This window comes from Stegastes partitus, unplaced genomic scaffold (assembly GCF_000690725.1).
Source record: "Stegastes partitus isolate 25-593 unplaced genomic scaffold, Stegastes_partitus-1.0.2 Scaffold538, whole genome shotgun sequence".
NCBI classification, from domain to species: domain Eukaryota; kingdom Metazoa; phylum Chordata; class Actinopteri; family Pomacentridae; genus Stegastes; species Stegastes partitus.
The window spans coordinates 420224-429065 of record NW_007578269.1 but is presented as its reverse complement, the minus strand read 5'-3'; positions in this window follow the sequence as shown (position 1 = coordinate 429065).

Here is an 8842-nt window from a genome sequence, read left to right as displayed (position 1 = left end):
CATCAAATTTCAGGCTAAAAGACTTTTAGGGCAGCGGTTCTCAACCCTTCTGCTGCCAAGGCCCCCTGCTGTGTCCACATTCAACAAGCAGATAACTCTCATGGAGTTAAACTTGATATCAGAGTACACCTAGATGCTCAAAATGTCTTGCTTCTGGGACTTTGTGCAGAATGATGTCAACCATCATCTCATGTGTAGCTGCAGCTCCTGACTTGTTGGTCCCACTTGTTCTGTGTTTAAAGAGCTGGTTGTGTTCAGAGGGAGTGCGTTTTGTACCACATGCCCCCAGTCTGATCTGTATATGCAGCTACATTTGGAACCAGATAATCTGATGTGCAGTCATGATCTCTGCACTAAAGCACTACAACAGGCTGCCTGTACAGCGAGCTGCTGAATTTATTTGTAGGTCGAGCACTTAAAGGCCTTTCTCCAGACAATAATGAACTTTATACGCTGTAAATCTGCTGCATGCTCCCAGCAGAGCTCTGTGTTCTGCTAACCCTCTCACACTCACTGTTTATGGCTCCAGGACTTTGGGTGATGCTGCCCCCAGACTGCAGCAGCTCTCTGACTTCACACACAGCTTCTCCAACCTGTTCTCCACAGCAGCACAATCATCAATATAACTGCTAATCTACTGCTACAGTCATACTCCCATAGACAGACCCATGTCATAGAAGCATGGTATTCATGTGCATGAGAACGGTTGGGAAGCTGCTGAGGAGTTTTGACAAGAGTAGAAAAACCCAGTGCAGGTTTCACTGATTCACTCACAAAACAAATTCAACTCTTCATGGCAGTATGTCTACGTACATGTTCAAGGTATCTTCTGTGACAAATAACTACAGCTGTTAAAGAAATCGTGGGATGTGGAGTTCAGTAATGTTTAAATAAAGCTTGATTTCTTTGCATTTAAATGCAGGTGTCTGCTGTGTGTCGGCCTCACAGCAAAACACTGAATGCACCTCGTCAGATATGATGGTACACTGAGTGAATAAGAGATTTCATGAGGAGGAAGTGTGATCTTTAACATGCTCAGAGACCACCTGCTGTGTTGCTGTTGTACAATTCACTCCATCACAAGTTTTTTCACAGCTGTTCATGTTGTGGTTTCCTCATGAAGAGGATTCGGTTTTTGTTGAAGGAATCATCATTTGCGCCACCGTTACCGTCTAACCTTCGTGTTGTCAAGCCTGTCCATCAGCCGTGATCACAGCTGGTTTTCTGTCTTTCTTTCATGCAATCGTTCTCAATCCAGCTGCTCCCACATGTCCTGCTATCCTGCTGGCTGCATCTCCATCTCCTCCACCCCTCTGCTCACCTGCAGCCACTTCTCTATCCGTCCTGCAGAACACTGTGGCCCAATCTCAGTCTCCACCCTGAAGTCTAACTGTGGAGAAAAAGATCCCCGACTTGGAAAGAGTCCTCAGTTCCTTTTTTCGCCTTCCTTTTGTGAACTCTGTCCTGGCTTTTTTTCATGTTTTTTGCAACCTCTTTGTCGGTGGTTTGCTGCTTTTGTAGGCCATCGCACACCTCCTCTAGTTCGTCTGTAACCTGCAAAACAGAGCAGAAGAGATATTGAATACCTGCAGTTTGATCTAAACATTTTCACAGAACATGTTGAGAATTTTAAGGCTTCTTACTTCATATTCCTTTGGCACCTCTAATGGACACCTCGCCTCCCTCCCAGACATCAGCTGGTCGGGACTGTGTTTAGTGGTAAGTTGTTTGTTGGTCTGCAGACAAACACAGTGGACTGCAGCAAATTGTCCCAATTTGGGGGGTTTTCTCCCACCTGTTTATTTAGAGACCTTAAAATGGAAAATTCAAGGACAGACAAGAGCAGGTAGGATCAAATTTGGGCTGTTAAGGCAGAATCTTTGTAGATTGTCATTTCCGTAACAGTTCCGAGATCAAATAGCTGAAAAATGTACCTTTGGATTTTGCCATCTAACTTCTCCACCAGACCGTTGGTCTGTGGATGATGTGGTGAGCACAGGCTTCTCTCCATACCCAACATGTGATACGAGCCATAGTTTACCTTTAAAACCATTGCACGACAAACATAAATAAATCAGTCATATTTATATTTTCAGCATTCATTGTGTATCAGTGCTGTTCCTCATTGAGAAGCTCTGAGCCCTGATCCGTTAGCGGTCTTTTCGGTGCCCCAAATTTGTAAAACCAATCAAGGATACGATGAGTGACCTCCTCTGCTGTTTCACTTTTTAGTGGGTAGGCCTCTGGTGAAGTAATCAACCATGGCATGTACGTACTGGTTACCACAATCTGTTTGTATGAACTTACCCAACAGATCCATCTCCACCAGGTCCAGAGGCTCCGTTACTGATCTGAGTAGAGAAAGGCAGATGTATTACATCACTGTTGGTATGTTGAAACCTGATGGCATTCATCTGTTTCCTCTATTGCGTTTCTTTCTTTGATGTTTGCGCTGACATGGTGGACATGTCATGACAGCCACCTTGCAACCCCTGACAGAACCAGTCAACAAGAAAATATACGGCTTTCTAGCACGACGGTTAACGCAGCTGCTGACGGGAACCAAAGCAGCATCATCGTACTCATACACTCGCACAAACGCAACCAAGTGCAAATTTTAACAGTTGCATATGTGACCATTTTGGTGGCAGATTGTGGCTCTGATAAATTATTTAATCTTTTAAGTGGGGCTGCAGGTGGGTCAGTGGTTAGCATCGTGGCCTCACAGCTAGAAGGTCGCTGGTTGGCGTCCCGGTGAGGACACCCGGGATCTTCCTGTGTGGAGTCTCCATGTTCTCCCCGTGCAGCGTGGGTTCTCTCCGGGTTCTCCGGCTTCCTCCCACAGTCCAGAAACATGCTGAGGTTAATTGGTGATTGTAAATTGTCCGTAGGTGTGAATGTGAGTGTGCTTGGTTGTCTGTCTCTAAGTGTAGCCCTGTGATAGACTGGTTACCTGTCCAGGTGAACCTGCCTTCACCCTGAGTCAGCTGGGATAGACTCCGCCCCCCGTGACCCTCGTCGATATAGATAATGGATGGACTCGTGCTTTTTTAATGCAACATCAGGGAATACGAAGGGAATCTACTGTGCACACGGAAGACGCTCCGTGTTCTGCAGCGTGTTTTCAGAGATGGTTAGCCTTGGTTGCTTTGATGTAGCTTAAGAGGTTTGACCTTTTTCACGTTGCATTAACACAACCACATGGCAGCACAGGAGCCACAAGAGTTCTTCCAGCAATCTCAGGCTTGGTTGAATAACCAGCTCCTCCTGTGTTAAAGTGTCCTTGGGCAAGACAGTGATTTCTGTCAGTGGTCAGAAGAGCACCTTCTGTGGTAGCTCGCTGTGTGAATCGTGTTTAAACAGATGAATGAGAGGCAAATTGTAAAGACTTTGGATGAAATACAAATACAGCCATTTACAAAATTCTGGCTGACTCGGCCTTGAAAACATTGGTTGTACCTGCATTCATCCTCATCCTACGTACCTCCTAAATGCCCTCCATCTCTCAGTGTCTCTGATGTTCAGTGTATGAGCCCAGTGCAGATTTCTGCTACCATCACAGTCCTATTTCTGCTCCCATGAAGTGCTACAGTCTTGATCTTGACCTTTGCTGTAGAACCTCATTCTCTATGATGACCTTTTTAATAAAACACAAATGCCAAGGTTGTGTTTTTTCAATTCCGTCATTCAGATATATCGTCTGCGAGCTCTTGTTTTACATTCTGCGATGGAAAGATATTCACAGGAACAGATATTTCATTGTTTTTCCTGATGACTGCGATGCATGGAGGAAGCATGCGGCTTCTCTCTCTCTCTCTCGTGCACGCTCACGGCCGTTCACTCCATCAAGCCGATGCACGTGCACAAACAGACACTGTACTCCATTTGCTATTTGACATTTTTGCAGACATGCCTACACACCGAGGCAATAAATGCATCCCGCAGCCCATTTCACTGTCAGATTGATTTGCTGCTCATTTCCGTAGCTAGTCTGCACCGATATATTGGAATCATTACTCTGCAGCCCCAGAATACAGGTCCTGACATCACTTCTTATGGTGTGTGTGTGTCCGTGTGTGTGTGTGTGTGTGTGTGTTCCGGTGATGTCTTTACTTGGACGTCTTCAGCTTGATCTTAAAGCGATTAGCTCTTTTGTACAAACACGTGCAGTCAGACTCACATTATAGATTTATCGGCTATGCATCAGCGACATTTCCTAGATTTCCATCTAGTGCAATAAATAAAATAATGAAAACTCCAGAGACGTGCTGAGGTTAATTGGTGATTCTAAATTGTCTGCTTGGTGTCTCTAAGTGTAGCCCTGTGATAGACTGGTTACCTGTCCAGGTGAACCTGCCTTCACCCTGAGTCAGCTGGGATAGACTCCAGCCCCCCGTGACATTAAAGACGATACAGCAGTGTGTAGAAAAATCAGTGGATAATAGGAAATAAACAATGCATTTCACAGCAGTTTTATAATTAACTTGTTTGACTTTGGAACCAGGCCTTTGAGAGCGTTTTTTTTTTTTTGCAGAAGAATTATTTGTTTTAGAATAAAAATACTAAAAGATAAACACAACAGCTTACAACCTGAATTTGTGGCGATTTGGTGGAAGCTGGTGGTTTCAGATAATAACACTGCCAACGCTGTAATCTCTGAGAATTATAAAGGGTCAGGTGTGTTTAGGATTTTTAATTTTATTTTTTAAAAAAGGGTGTTTTTTAAAAGTAGATAATCAGAAAACAAAATAGTTGATAACTTATGCATTTATTCCCTGGTAGCTTTGGTAGGAACCTTCCTGGGACTTTTCTGTGTTGTTCTTTTGAAGAGAGAAGCATCGCGGCACAACACCTGGTTTCGGCGCCTGCTTGCTCCTTCATGCTTGCACGGATTATTGAACAAAAGTTGACAGTGGGGTTAGTTGAGAGTTTGGGCATGTACTGGAATGCCTCGGGGCAGCCTGAAATCTGGCAGTGACACTTGCAAACCCCCCACTGATATAATTCTGTGCAACGAGGCAGTAAAATATTACTAATGAACTGAGCTGCCACCAGCTTCAGTCTGCAGCCTCCTGTTGAAAACTACAGTCTGCTGAGGCCTATTAAGCCCTTTCTGCATGGCTGGCCCAGGCTGCACTTTGATTCTGGCCACTAAACAAAGAACGAGAGGCAGATAGTACACAAACACAGGAAGTGGGAACAATCGAATCACATGCCGTATTAGCCAAGGCACTGCTCGGGGAAGAAGCGAGCAGGAGTGACAAAGAAGCCTCATGGGGGGCGGGTTAGTGGGAGGGGGAGCAAGGGCAGACGAAGGAAGAGACGGAGGATGAAAAAGAGAATAGACATAGACTAAATTCACAAGTGCACCAAGTCCTGACCTTGCTCTCAATTACAAAACATGCAGAATCTTTAACCCTGACTGTGCTGCTCCCGCTATCGTTGGACGGTCGGCTAACTCGTTCCAAACATCACGACTCTGAAGACACGACTCTGATTACGCTCAGGAGTCTTTTTTGAACATTCTGCAACGTTTCATTTCCTCGTTGTGGACCTCCTTCTGCACTGTTTGAATGATGACGGCTGAGGTTTGAGAAAATAACAATAATTCAGTAATATGCATCCTGGTGTCGGCACACAGCAGGTCCAAGGCCCACCGTCTCCGGTTGGGCCGTCCACACACTGGCTGAATGTGGGGAGAGCGATGTATGGCTAAAGTCTCCTGAGATGACCATCAGAGACTGAGGGTGAGATGTTTGCAGCTGGGACACTGAAGTATGGATGAGTTCAGCAGCATCAGCCGAGGGGGGGATGTGAACCGCAACCACCAGGACGTGCAAAAACTCCCTCTGCAGGTAGAAACCAACCGCCAGCAGTTCAACATCCCTCGTGCAGCGCCGCTCTTTAACGCTAACGTGGCCAGCAGTACACATGATGGCCACTTTTGTGACCTCCAGGAAGAAAACTTGGCAAATCTTTGGGCACCAAGTTGCTTGGATGCGGTCGTGATGCTCCAAGCAGACACTAGAGGGCGGATTTCTGGATCTGAACACATCGTCTGCAAAAAGCAGGGACATGACTCAGAGATTGGAAGTTACCATTCATCTGTACTTTAAAAAGTATAGAGCAAGGATCCACGACAGTCAGGGTTGGGGTTAGGGTTCTAGGGTTGCGTGCTCACATCTGGGCTGTGCAGGAGGCAGGAACTTCAAACCACACCTCCACCCATCAGCCACTAGTTCGACACTGTTTGGCTTCTGTCGTCCAGTGAGAGGAAGTGGTCACGCATCACACATCTTGGTATGCAGCCTGTGCTCTTACCCACGGTGGTCTGTACCTGCTCTGTTCTTTTGTTTTCGTCTCAGACCAGCAACCATCATGTGACAAGCCCCCTGCTCTCCCTCCAGGCTACTGCTGTCCTTAGTGCGGTTGGAGAAACCACGAAACGGAGACGGAGCAAAGTTCTGCACAAGTGAACTAATGTGAATCAGAGCTTGAATGGAAGAAAATCCGTGTTGACATAACCTAAATGACTAGTGAGTGTGATGCAGCTGAGATAAGGCTACTACTCTGAGAGAGAGGAAAAAAAAGGGAGTGAAGAAGAGAGAGGCAGGAAGAGAGCGAGAGAACAAAGGTCTTATCCCATCTCTGCAGCCTCATCTGGAATAATTGTGCTGTAACGGGGCTGGAGCAGAGCGACAGAGATCTGAAAAGAGAGAGCAGAGTTGAAAAGTCTGTAGCTCCTCATCATTTGTGCTGCAGAGGAACTCACTCTCTGAAATTACTTCTGCTTCAACCACATGTGATAAACGTTGAGTCAGACACACTCAAAATGCAAATGTAGGTGGCGAGCGAGGCTTCAGAGCAGCTTGTGTGTTTGTCTTTCCTGTGATGAAATTCATCACAGACTTGCTGCTGCCTGCTGGTCAGTCATGAGCAGAATCAGCTGTTGATCTGAGTGACTTCCAGGATGTTGCCTGAGCTTCTTTATTTGAATTAAACCTAAAAAAAAAGAAAAGAAGGTGAAACTGTAAACAGAGATGATGCATGTGGGCTCACAGGTATCATCCTCACATCAGGGCCCGACGGTGCTTTTATATCATCATCACAAGTCAGGAACTAAATTGAGTTTTAAACTGAATGTGATGAACCGTGCTGCTGAAATGAAGTCCTGCATGTGCCTCAAGTCAACATGAAGGGAGACACCAGTCAGCCCAAACGATTAAGAGGTGTCTTTTATTTAACGTAGAATATCTGACCGACTTTTCAAACAATGTAAAATCCAGCTGTGTGATTAAAGCAGCAGACTGAGTGAGTTAATCAGCCGACGCCCACAGTCACCAGGTGAAAAGGAAAGCTCCCCGTAGTTGCCCAGTGCATGTAAATGATTCATGAACTGAATGAATAGATGCATATGTCAGTGATATACATGCATACATGGACAATCTGGTAGAATCAAAAGGTCTGGGGATTTAAAAGCATTTTTCGTGGATTAATCGTAGCAGCTGGACCTGCTTGAGTTCCTTGAAGATGTTCCACCTTCATCCAAGAGGCTTCATCAGCTCTGACTGACTTGTTCCAGATACTTATACCCTTAAGGAGACATTAACATCTGAGTTTGGGTTTCAACTGTGGTTTGTTGCTCCTCCCCCTCGTTATGCGTGTCGTTAGTGCTCCCGCTGACACAGTGGGGTTCGTTAACTAGTCAGTCAGAACTGATGAAGCCTCTTGGATGAGAGATGAAACGTCTTCAAGGAACCCAAGCAAGCTAAGTTGACCTGCAGCCATTGTTCACCTGGGCCTCAGAATTCAAGCAGACCTTTGCTCACTAAGCAACGCTGATCATGGGAAACATCAGAACTAAGTGAGCGTGTCAAAAGTCAGATTGTTATTCTTCGTATTAAATCGTGGCTCCACTGAAGGTTTCTAAGGAGGCATTGAGCTCCAAACACACTTCAAAGCTTTGACGACCAAAGACGACCTTCACAGCCATCAGACCTGAACGTCTCTGAACATTTACGGGGTAAACATTCCTCCATTACCAGGTTTGAACACGTTGGTGGAGTCCATGCCATCGTCACTGTGGCTCTCAGACCTTTGCATCAGCAGTGTCAAACAGAAACCTGTGGACGGTTTTGGTAGAACTCAAGCTCAGGTAATCTGACTCAACGTTTTTGATGCATTCATGTACGACTGTGTAAACTGTGTAAAAATCTGTCGTGGTTCTGCTCAACCCGGTGTGCCATAAAGAAGTGTACCGTATTTAAGTAGTGTTTTGAGGTACTAACCTGACTATTATGGTGCTTCATGCTTCCACTCCACAGACACACTCCATCCCACTGCATGTATCAGTAATTCAACCAAATAAGTCCTTTTTATTTTATTTTTTTAAATTGAGTGCCTCCAGGTTCATTTCTCTATAAAAAGTGAGAAATGTTTTCCTCGGCTGAAAGAATTTCTGAACCCAATTTCCAGTGTGAGTCTCCAAAGTCAGTTGTTTGCACAAGTCAAGCGGTGCAGCCTGCCTGCTTCTTGTTTACAGACGCATACTAATTTCAAAAACAGTTTTAAAGCTTTTACTGAAGCTTCAGTTGAAAACTGATTGTAGAAAAAAAACAAGGTTTGCAGGATTAATTACTGACAGTAATGACTTAATAAGAATGTTTTAGCAGGTTAAACTGCCAAATACTGACGGGATAATTTATGTTTAATTTAGCCTGAGCTATTTTTTTATTAATGTCGTTAACCTTGTGATTAGGCGCACCGGCGGGCATGTTGCTGATAGAGATCACTAATGCAGTCAGAGAAGGTGGTGGTTCTAGATGAAGAGTTTTACTTTGCA